Consider the following 12946-nt stretch of genomic DNA (forward strand, 5'->3'; position numbering starts at 1 on the left):
GCATCAGGCAAGGTACACAAGCTTTCTGAGCCTCAGTTTTCTCATCCCTCAAAATGGGGCTATTTAATACCTACTTGCAGAGATGCTGTAAATATAAAAGTAGAATCCTATAAAATAATCTAATGTCTTGCATATATATATATATGTATATTATATATATACTTTTTTCCAATAAATACTTCCTTTGTTTTTCAATTATTGGCCAGAGTCCTTAACCCAATATTGCTGTGACTGTTAATGTTTTAACAGGGGCTTATGGATCTGTTCCAGGACTTGGTGGCTTCCTGGTTTAACAAAGCCCTCTAATGGCTAAAAATAATAATAATAATAAAAATTAGAGGCCTGGTGCGGTGGCTTACACCTGTAATCCCAGCACTTTGGGAGGTGGAGGAGGGCAGATCACTTGAGGCTAGGAGTTTGAGACCAGCCTGGCCAACATGGCCAAACCCAGTCTCTACTAAAAATACAAAAATTAGCCAGGCATGGTGGCGGGCGCCTGTAATCCCAGCTACTCGGGAGGCTGAGGCACAAGAATCGCTGGAACAGGGAAGGTGGAGGTTGCAGTGAGCCAAGATCGCACCACTGCACTCCAGCCTGGGCAACAGAGTGTAACTCTGTCTCAAACAAACAAACAAACAAACAAATTAGAGTAGAAGGCAGAATACCACAGCAACTAAAGAAGGAGATTGATAGCCATTAGTAATGTTGACCTCAGATGAGTGACGGAGTTTAGTTGCTCATCTTCACAACACAGTGTTTATGAAAGGGCTGAGCAAAGTGCCTGACCTAGAGCAAGCATGCAACAAGTGTGTGGTAGGCAGAATTCCTGGGTAGTCCCCAAGATTCCTGCTCCCTGTTATGGTCCTCTTATGGAATCCGCACACCTGGAATGTGGGCACAGCTTGTGAATGTGCTGAGGTTTCACTCTAGTAAGTTAGATGTCAAAGGTGAAGGGATTTTCAGATGTAATTAAGGTCCCAAATTAGTTGATTTTGTTGTTGTTGCTGTTTCTTGGAGACATGGTCTCCCTCTGTCACCCAGGCTGGAGTGCAGTGGTGCAACTATGGCTCACTGCAGCCTCGACTTCCTTGGTTCAGATAATCCTCTCACCTTAGCCTCCCCGGTAGCTGGGACTGCAGGCACAAACCACCCTCCCTGCCTAATTTTTAAAATTTTTTTGTAGAGACAGGATCTTGCTGTGTTGCCAGGGCTGGTCTTGAACTCCTGGGCTCAAGCAATCCTCCCACCTAGGCCTCCCAAACTGCCACGATTACAGGCATGAGACACTGTGCCTGGCCAAATTAGTTGATTTTGAGTTAATCTAATGGGACATTATACTGGGTGGGTCTCACTAATCTAGGTTAAAGCCCTGAAAAGAGAGACTGGGCCCTTTCTGAAGAGAGAAATTCTGTTGCTGGCTTTGAAGAAGCAAGCTATCACAAATTCTACAGCTACAAGAAAATAAATTCTGCCGAGAACCATGTGCACTTGGACAAGAACCCTGAGACCAAAGCCCCAGCCAACACCTTGTGAGACCCTGACCAGGGCACCCAGCTAAGTTGTGCTTAGACTACAGAAACCTGACCCATGCAAGCTGTGAGATAATAAATGTGTATTCTCTTCAGCTGCAATATTTGTGGAAATTTGTTATTCAGCAACAGAAAACTAACACAAACTGGTAGACTCTCTTTTAAAAATTACTTTACTTTATTGTAGAATAATAGGAGAGAATCATGCCAGATGAGACTCCACCACCCTGGCCCATGAGAAGGGCCATATAGACAAGACATTGGTTCATCTGAAATCAACTGACTGCTACCCAAGAAAATAAAACACCATTCTCCCAATTCCAATACATTCTCCTGAGGAAATATCCACATGCAACCTGGTGAAGCACATCCTAGGAGTAGGCATTTCAAGGGGCACTGCTGGCTGGAGAAAGTGCAGGCTGATTCATCCTGTGGTTGGAAGCAGGAAACAAATGTCCTGGGATAATATTTTGAAATAGGAGCGTATCCCTTCCCCCATCCCCAAGAGCTGACCTTCCCCTGCTCAAACTAAATGATTCTGAGTTCCTTATCTCAGGAATGGGATGAACCCCAGAAAGGGAGAAAAGAGGAGCTTTTCTGCTTTTGATGTTCAGTAAGCCAGCCTTCAGAGGCAACAGGGAGAAATCTGGGCTTAAGCAATAGTTTGAGAAAAAAGCTGATGAGTAAGAGGCAGGTTCCACCTTCCCTGGGGTGAAGGAAGGGGAAAGTCAGAAACAGTTGAGTGCATAGACTTGTGAATCTCTGAAGAAGGGGGGTTGTTTATCCTTCAGTCAGGCTGAGCTCAGGGTGAGGCAGATTCTTCAGAAAAGAGCATGGAAATGCGTATCTTGTTTCCTGTGTGGAACCAAAAAAGGTAGCAAGAGCTAAGAAAAGAAGTGCATAGTGTACAGAGAGGGGCTTAAACAGCTCCTCGAAGATTCCCACAGTCCAATGGGGCATAACAGTGGCAGAAAGGTTGAGTGCACTACATTAGGACAGAAAGAGAGTGAAGAGGAGGCCAGACCTCAAAGGGACCACACGGACCCTCACTGAAGAGCCAGGACATCTCTACAAATGTCATCATGGAGAGATGATGATCCAGAGCAGATAATGCTTCTGTAACCCTGCAACTTGGATGGAACTCCAGAAAAGTGACAGTGGGGGGCAACTAAAAATTAAGTTTCAATTTTTACCATCCAGCAAGAAGGGGTAGGGGGCTTTCAATGAAAATTAAACTGCAAAACTAGTTTTTAAATTGAGATTTATATTCATTGAATAAATAGTCTACTTCTGAGAAACCCAAGGAGAGGTAGGTTTTCAGAAGGAAAGGGACTGCGGTGGATCATGACAGGAATGGTCCCCAATGATATACACTTCCCTTATTCATACCCTCATTTTACCTACTTTCTCATTGCTTCCATGTAATTCGGGCCAATGGAGCATTAGTAAATGGGAGGCAAGCTGAGGCTTGAGCTGGCACTTGGTGCTTTCCCTCTCTCTTGCTGCTTTTGGAAACTATCCACCGTGGGAAGAAGCCTGGGCTATCCTTCTGAAAATACGTGGCCCAGCCAATAGCCAGCACCAACTTGTAAATGAAGCCATTTCTGACCTTCCAGTCACAGAAAGTTGCCAGATGGTGTTAGCTACACAAGCGACCCCAGGCAAAACCAGCATAAGAACCACCCACTTGAGCCCAGCCTAAGTTGCTGGCCCACAGAATCATGAGTAATGAAAATAGTTGTTAGACTGCCATATTAAGTGGTGGTTGATTATATTGCAAAAAAATAACTAATAAAGGGCACATAGGGAAAACATCTTAGTGAAACGTGATATCCTGAGCTCCAATTAGTATAGCTCAATGCAAATGAATTGGCCAAATGAACCAATAACTGCCCATCTATTTTGAATCGGACACTTATATTTCATTTGATTTGTACACTGACCCTGTGAAGTGAGATTTATTATAGGTAAGATAACTCAGGCCAAATAAGTTTTGTTAAAAGCCACAGGTTTTCTACAGAATCCAATCTGTGTTTTTATAATGTGTCCTTATCTCTTCTAGCACCCTGTAGCACTTACTGTCAGGGTGGAACCAGACACTTTGATGGGACCCAGCGTGCATTATAGTGAAGTCCCTTTTCTTTCTTGTTCTTTATAAGACTCAATCTCAAATCTGCAACCTACCTACCATAAGCCCCTTCTTCTCTCAAAACAAACAGAAGAGTTAGAGGGAAGAAGGAGGGAGGGAAAAGAGCCTTTGTAACACCACTGGGTGAGAGCTGAAAATCACCATGGAGCTCAGCGATCTCCTATGAGACAAAAGCATTTAATTTCCCGCTGTTTGGACAGCTGAGACTGGCCGCCTTCTCCCTCCAGCATGCATGCCAGCAGACCAGGGCTGAATCCTAATTCTAAGAAATAAGAGGGGACTTCTCAGGGAAGATTTTCAACAGCATATAAATAGACACTCTCTAATGGCCCAATACTGTCTCTAGGAATACTTGAGAAAATTTTTGGCTCTTTTTTCTATCGTTCTTGATTTTTTTCCATCAGGCTCAGAAAGCAGAGCGACATAAAAGCTGGGTATGTGCTAAGGAGGAGGGGGAGGGAAAGTCTCCAAATAAATCATTTAACTCACAGAGTTTAAGACTGGAAGATTCTCCTGGGCCTTGTAAGCTATAAAAAAAAGCAGATCTCTGTCAAGAGGCCTTTTCTCTAAAGCAGTTCTGACTCAGCCTATTTGCCCTTGGAAGATGCTGCAGCACCTAAGACATCCACAGGCCATCAGTCAACACGTGATCTCCTCTCTAGCTATGCTCCTTCTAGAAATGCAGGATCTTTTGCCCCATCCTAAACTCAGAAAAGGGGTTTCATGTGCAGAACATGGTGGAGAATCCTAGGTCTCTGACTCACAAAAGGATCACCTTGGGCCTGAGCTTCCTCATCTATGAAATGGGGATGGGAATTCATGCCTTGCTGTATAGTCGCAAGGATTCTATGGAGTAATAAAGGTAAGCGTCTGGCATGGTTTCTGTACATCTCAGGTGCTCCTGGTACTGGCTGTCACACAGGTCAATAAATATCATTTCCTCCTAATCCTTCCACATGCATAGTTATTGGAAAGCTGGGTGGGCAGCAGGCTACAATTTTTATTTTGCCCAAAAAGGCAGGACCTTATTTTGTTTACAGAAGGCAGAACCTCTTTGTTCTGCTTGAAACAAACAAACAAACAAAAAACCTCTCCAAAGGCTCTTTTCATCCTCTGCTAAATTGGACAATCCAGTCGGTCCCTCTGGAGTGGATTCAGTTGATTGCCTACCCAGCACCCATTTCTCCCCAACTCCCTACCTCCTTTTTATTTCTCCTGCTTTATAGAACTCTGATTTCATACAGATATATTCATGTTCCTCCCTGGCCATGTGCCTCAAGGAAGGTAATCCCACTCCAGCTCCAGGGGGTTTTCTGATTGGTCTAAGACTTGGTTCTCAATCTCAGAGCTATTGATATTTTGGGTTGGATTTTTTTTTTTTTTTTTTTTTTTTTTTTTTTTGAGACAGAATCTCACTCTGTCACCCAGGCTGGAGTGCAGTGGCATGATCTTGGCTCGCTGCAACCTCCACCTCCCAAATTCAAGCGATTCTCCTGCCTCCGCCTCCTGAGTAGCTGGGACTGCAGGTGCACGCCACCATGCCCAGCTAATTTTTGTATTTTTAGTAGAGACAGGGTTTCACCATGTTGGCCACGATGGTCTCGATTTCTTGACCTCATGATCTGCCCACCTCGGCCTCTCAAAGTGCTGAGATTACAGGTGTGAGCCACCGCATCTGGCCAGATACTTCTTTTTTATAGGAGATGCTATCCAATGCATTGTAGGATGGTTTAGCAGTTTCCATGGCCTCTAACTACTAGATGCCATTATCATCCCCTTTCCCCAATTGTGACACTCAAATATGTCTCAAGACATTGTCAACAATGTCCTCTGGAGGAGTGAGGGACAAAGTCATCTCCAGTTGAGAACCCCAGGTCTAAGCTAATCATAGTATTCAATTTTTTCCACCAGTAATTGATTTAAATGTTGTATATGATACATTTCTTCTGGCCAGTAGGACTTAGGAGGTCTGCTGAGGCCTCTGAAAAAGTTTCCTCACTTTTAAAAAGAAGCTCAAAGAATATATAGCTCATATAGCTCCTTTACCTTCTGCTGGACATTTTTGGGTCTGGTTATAATGAGCAGACTGTAGTAGCTATCTTGCAACCATGCAAAACTGGCCTGAAGACAAAGCCAACTCACCAAAAGATAGACCGAACCTGAATTTTTCATGATATCAATGAACCACTGGGTTAACAAAGCCTGGGGACATTCTCTGCTATGAGAGATCATTCACTTGTTCATTCATTCCCTGGATTTTAAATGAATAAGTGAATGATCCCTGTGCACCAGCTACTGTCCTAGAAACTGGTGCTGGATTGGTAAATAAGATGGGCATATCTACTTTACTTATGACACTCACATTCTATTGAACTTAGTGCTTAAGCTACTTTGAGAAGATTTTCTATTACTTGTTGCCAGCAGCAACCAAACTAATGCGCTTAACAAATGCTAAAAGTTGCCAGCATTACTTGGGCCTTCTATGAAATCTAGGAGGGATCTTTTTCCCCTCCATCTGATTCCTATCTCATTCTCCATACAGACTATTCCAAACCTTCCATGCTTTGCTAAGACCTCTGACCACCAACTCTCTTCTCCAACTTGGCCCTTACTTTTAATCTACTGGCCTTCTGTAGTCCCTGATAACACCCTATGCATACATATCAATTTCATTGCATACATCCCATCATATTGGATTTTCTATTGATTTATCTTGGATGTCTGAGTGCAGACATAAACTAACTCTGAGATGACTCAAAAGCTGAAAGATGCAGGGAAGCCACAAGGAGACCACTTCTGGAACAGCATTGCAGGCTGAGGGCCTGAGAGCTTTCTATTTTCTTTCCCAGGTCCTGTAAGTTTTTGCTATAGCTTTACAGAAAGGACTCATTTGCTTGAACCAGCCCTAAGGATATCTTCATTTCATGGGTCAGTAAACTGTGGCCTGAGGGTCAACACCAGCCTTTCACCTCAAAAGCTAAGAATGGTCTTAGCACTTGAAAAAAATCCAAAGAAGAATAACATTTCACACCCCATGAAAATTCTATGAAATTCAAACTTCAGTATCCATCAATAAATATTTTTTTGAGCACAGCTGCATTTGTTTGCCTGCGTATTGCTTATGACTGCTTTTACATTACAAAGGCAGAGTTGAGTACTTGCCCCAGAGATCATATAACCCCCAGAGCCTTAGACAGGGGTGTCCAAGGGAGAGAACACAGTCATGGGTTCTTAGTTTCTGTTTCTGGCTGGGCCAGTGAAGCCCCTTCCTCATCCCTCTTTTCCATTTATCACCAGAGACATAAACTAAAAACCATGGCTTCAGGCTGCTAAAAGCCTAAAACAAAACAAAACAGAACAACAACAAAATAAGGCAGGTTGAACAAACTTGGGCCCTAAAACATTTATCACCTGAAAAATGTGCTGATCCCTTCTCTGTTTCACACAACACAGAGCCCTGCCTAAAATAAGTACCTTCTGAAATGAGAGATTGTCAGGAGCTTTAAAATAGAGAATGCTTAATAGATCAGTTAGTGTGTTACTGACTGGGTCAAGACAGTCAAGACTGGGTTTGATGGAATCATCTTCTGCTCCCAGAAAAATAGTTCGAAGACAAATAGTTAGAAGAGAAGGAATTTGGATTTAGCTTGGCAAAGAGGATGGCTGGACCAAGAGATAATAAATTCAGGCACTCACTTCTGTAGTAGATTGTTTTCCAAGTATGTTCTGCTAAGACTTTCCAGCATTTTTGAATAGGGAATGTTGCTACACAAATATAGTTAAGAAGTGCAGTCAGCCCACACTCTACATGTAGCAGAAACAAAACAGCAAGCCATGCCTGCACTCTCCGAGAGACTGAGCATCCCCTGTTGAATTTCCATGGTTGATTGAATTCATTAGTTTATTCATATCTTAGATACATTCATTCAATCTGCAAATATATATAAGGAATCACGTAAGGAAGGCTGGAGACCAAACTGAGCTGAGACATGTAAGAAATGTCAAAATCAACAGAACAGGCTATTATCATCTGTCTGGAAGGAGAACACATGCAGATCCCTGAATCTGGCTAACGGAGAGGCTGCAAGGGTGGTGCATGACAGAGAGAAAACAGAAGCGCTCTTCTACTGGGCTTTTGTCTTTGTCAAGGAAAATGGTCATTGGACTGGAGAGAGTGAAACCTATATTGGCACAAGAAACCTGAGTTCAAGAAAAATGATGAGAAAACAGCTACTCCCAATGAGGCTGTGAAGCAGGTTCACTGTGCAGTAATTACTGACTTGTCTGAGTCTGATGAGACAGAATACCCACATATGCAACAAGTTACACGAAGTGGGCTTATGACTTACAAATAGGTAGCAAGGGACAACAGAAGCCTAGGATTCATTGAGAGCTGGGTCCTCAAGGCTCAGGAAAGCTGCCAGGGAAGACAGAGTTCTGACTGTGTGTGCCTCACTTGCACCACAGCTGAGAGACCCCAAAAGGCAGCCCTCCCTGGTTTATATACCTCAGGGGCAACCAGACAGACTGGGCTAAAGTGTTGAAGGACATCTGGTTTCTAGAGGAGGGGTGGGGTGGGTCACTGGAACAGAGCCTAGGCTATAGTGGCCAGTACCTACCCTATCTCAGGATGTGGCATTCCCAGCAGTTTCTACAGTTATTCTTGATGATTGTAAGCAAGAAATAGGGGAGAACAGAGTAAGTCAAAGTTCCAACCTTCTGGCAGAGGCCACATCTGGACTAAATAAATTACCTACCTGGTCATGAAGATAAGTTGCCAACAAGATCATTGGCATGTAGACAATGAAACTATGGGGGAATTTAGTGGTGCCAGAGGTCAGAAAATAGTCAAATAGCATCTTGATTTCTCTATCAGAAGAAGACAGAGTCTTCCAGATTATAGAGCAGTTGGGTTGATCCTGGTCCGAATTCTAGTACAAATGAATCACATTTAGCTATTAGTAATTGAAATCCCAAAAGAGTAGCTTAATCAATTTAGAAGCTTATTTTTCTGATTATATGAGAAGTTTCAAGTGAGGCATTGCTTTAACTGCTCAAGGATGTCAGGACTGACATCTCTGAGATTCTCTTGGCCTTTCCCTCATTGTCACTTCATGGTCCCAACATGGCTCCTTTTTCACCAACCTAAGTGTCCATATTCCAGGCAGAAGAAAGATAAAGGACAAGGGCATAATTGCATGCATCAGCTGTCTCCAGCCTCCCTTTCCCTTCTGAAGGACTCTCCCTGAGGCTCTGTCAACTTCCTTCTCTTATCTCACTAGTCAAAACTGTGCCAGATGGTCCAGTGGTATCTGAAACAAGTGGGGAATATAGTGATTTAGCTAGGCACATGGCTCCTCTCCCTGGCCAAGATCAGGAATTTGTTAGTAAGGAAGAAAAGAATTTATATTGAGTACATAATTAGCAGTCTCTCTTACAACAGATTTTCCAAGAAACAGTATATATGTATGTTAAAAAAAAAAAAAAAGAGTTGATTGCTAGGAACTGCCATGAGTTTGCAAAGAAACCCCAGCTGATTAACCCACTTTTCTTAAATGAAAATGTTACTAGGCTGATAGAAGAAGGAAATATGGTGGATGTAGTAAATGCATTTATCAATTAAGAAAGCAAAGTTACTTGTGATATTCTTTTTTCATTGTTTTGTTTTGTTTTTTGTTTTTTTTATTATTATACTTTAAGTTCTAGGGTGCATGTGCACAACATGCAGGTTTGTTACATATGTATACATGTGCCATGTTGGTGTGCTGCACCCGTTAACTCGTCATTTACATTAGGTATATCTCCTAATGCTATCCCTCCCCCTCCCCCCACCCCACGACAGTCTATCATTGATGGGCATTTGGGTTGGTTCCAAGTCTTTGCTATTGTGAATAGTGCCACAATAAGCATATGTGTGCATGTGTCTTTATAGCAGCATGATTTATAATCCTCACTTGTGATATTCTTACAGGTAAGATGGAGAAATGTGATCAACCATGACAGTGCAGTAAGGTAGATTTATAACTGCTTGAAAGACTATCAAAAGACTGCAGATGAATAGTTAATGTCAACTCTATAAGCTACAGCTATTATTACCACATTGAATTATTTTAATTAATATCAGACTTAGGGCAATAACAATATTTTTAAGTGACAGCAGATTCAGTCCTTGTCCCAGTCATGTTCCACATCAATTTCTAGGATGAGGATCTAGTAGACCTTATGGACCTGAAGATGATGTAAATCTGGATGACAAGTTCAGAATCCAAAATTATCTAGATGGGCAGGAATGGTAGACCAAATAATATTAGTCATCATTTACTGAACACCTACTAGATGCCAGATACCATGCTACACACTTTCCATATATAATCTCTTGTCCTCTTAATAACCTTACAAAGTAGGTATTCTTATCGGTTTCATTTTATAGATGAAACAACCAAGACTCCAAGAGGTTAAATCACTTGCCTAATATCCCATTGATGGAAGTGGAAGAACCAGGAACCCTGCCTAAGTCTATCTACCTTCAAGACCTATTCTCATTTTTCTACACCTTTCTGCATTCCTCTGCTACTAAATGTAAGGAATTCCTGTATTTCAGGAGTAGGCAGAAGATGGGAAGATGTAGGTAGAATCAGCAAAGTAAGAAAAGAACTTAGAGATTTTAATTGCCTAAAAAGTCTATTAACTTACTTTGAAATGTATCAAAAAAAAGAAGAATATATTGTTGCCATGCTGCGATCACCAACACAACAGCAAAATCAGCATGAGAACAGCTCTGGCAGCCAGTTTAATGTTGTGCTGATTGCTAAAAACCAAAAAAGCTTTCATCAAAATATGAAATTGGCTCCATCCTAAGTGAGATTATAGTGCTAAATCTTGAGAAATATATATCTCACTCCTTTATGAAAAAGAAGGAATAAGGGACTGATACAGGGATAGATAAACAGATTTGTGACAAAGCGTGTTCACTGTAGAATCTAGTTAGTGGATATATCAGTGTTAATTGTAACATTCTTTTAACTCTTCTATAGGTTTGAAATTTTTTCATAATTAAATGAAGGGAAAATCAATGTAAATTGACAGGATGATGTGGCAATGTTTAGTTGGGCAGGATATAGCTTCTCCCTTCTGGGATAGCACAGCCATACCCTAAAATCTGTTTTCACTTCTGAGTACCAGCCTTTTGCAACATTGGTAACAAGCTGCAATGTGCCCTTGGGAAAAAGAACAGAAAGATGATGGGCCCAGAAACCATGCCTAACCTGGAAAAGAGAAGAAAACAGTACAACATGGTAATTCTCAGAAAATATGTAAATGGCTGTGAATTTAATGTGGTATAACAAATTATACCAAAATTTAGTAGCTTAAAACAACACATATTTATTATCTTATAGTTTCTGTGGTCAGAAACTCACCAGTGCCTTGACTGGGTGGCTCTAGCTCAGAATCTTTGTGTGGCTGCAAGCAGTATGTAGGGGCTGCAGTCATCTGAAGTCTTGACTGAGGCTGGAGGATTCCCTTGTAGGATGGCTCATTCTCATGGCAGGTGGCTTCAGTTCCTGTTACATGGGTCTCTACACAGGGTTGCATGAATATCCTTATGACATGGCAGCTAACATTCCCAGAGTGAGCTGTCTTAGAGAGCAAGGCAGAAGTCACAGTGCCTTTCATGACCTGGTCTCTGAAGCCACACATCATAACTTCTGTTTTATTCTAGTCATTAGAAGTGAGTCACTGAGTCAAGGTCACGCTCAAGGGGAGGGGAATTAGGCTCTACCTCTTGAAGGGAGTAGCATCAAAAAATTTATGGACCTACTTTTAAATTGCCACAGGCTGCTTCTTGGAAGAGAGGTAAGCTCATTCTGTAAGTACCCTAGGGAAGTGGTTTTCACTTCAATAAAAACAAAAATTTTCCTAATAATTAGAATCATCTAAAAGAATGGAAGGAGCTGGTGAGTTTCCCCTAACTTAAGGGATTCAAAAATAATCTGGACAATCAGTTGGAGATATGATACTCATTCAACAAATATTTGTTGAGTATTTACTACATGCTATGCACCGTGCAAGGAGCTAAAGATGTCACAGTAAACAAGACAAATGTGGTACCTACGCTCCTGGTGTTTACACTGTCCTAAGGGAGGAAGACAATAAACAAGTGGACAAGCAAATTAAATAATTACAGATCATAATGTGTATTATGAAGGCAATAAATAAATAGGCTATTGTAATAGCAACGAAGCAACTTTCATTTTATAGAGAGAACTCATTAAAGGGATAAAGATTTGAACCAGATAATTCTTTATATACCTTCCAATATAATAGTGGTAATTCATTCCATTGTTCATCTATTCTTTCCTTCAGCAGGCATTTACTGAGCACCTACTATGTGCCAGGCACTGTGGAAGGCACTTAGGGATACAAAGTAAACAGTTCCACATTGTAAAGACTCCAGAGTCTTGTGAGAGATAACAAGATGTATACAGAGATGCTGATCCCCTGTGATAAATCCTACAAGGGATCTTACACAGGAGCCGACGCACACAGGAGTGACAACCCTGCCTGTGGCTGCCAGCGAAGTCTTCACAGAGAGGCCATTTCAGCTGCATTTTCAAGGATAGGGAAGGGGACTGACAATCTGCATAAGAATCTTTCTGAACAGTCAGCATCTGAGATGCCAGGCCTTGTTCAGGAGAACGAAGGAAAAGAGACAAAAGTGAAATGCACGTTTAATGAGTTAATGGAGCCTGACGAATAAATGCACTCTGAATTCTGGCTCCTGTGCCACTGCATGAAAATGCACTGGGCTGAGAACTGAAGCTCATTGCAAATTTAAAACTTCTAGAGAGAAACCCCAACACTACGGGCTCATCACAGCCCTATTCCCATTACAGCTTCCCTGTCGTTCCCTGCCACAAACATTCTGCTCCAGACTGGGTGGCCTCTCACTACCCCACCACTACTCCAGGCTCCTACAGTCTGCATGACTTAGGATGTCTTTTCCCGTCTTATCTCCAAATCCCACCTACCCATCAAGTCCTACTGCTCCCCTGAAACCTTCGGGCCGCTCTAGCCTGTGGGGATTTCTCCCTTTGAGACACCATTGTCTTCATCTGTCATTGGCACGAAAGTGTCTCTTGTACAATTGCATTGGCTCTCAAATAGATTGTAACTTTGGGCAAGCAAGTAATCTAAGGTACCTATGCCTCAGTTTACTCATCTGCAAAATGGGAGTAATAAAACACTTGTTGTAAGGATGAGATATGTG

Source organism: Pan troglodytes, chromosome 9, assembly GCF_028858775.2.
Source record: "Pan troglodytes isolate AG18354 chromosome 9, NHGRI_mPanTro3-v2.0_pri, whole genome shotgun sequence".
NCBI lineage: Eukaryota > Metazoa > Chordata > Mammalia > Primates > Hominidae > Pan > Pan troglodytes.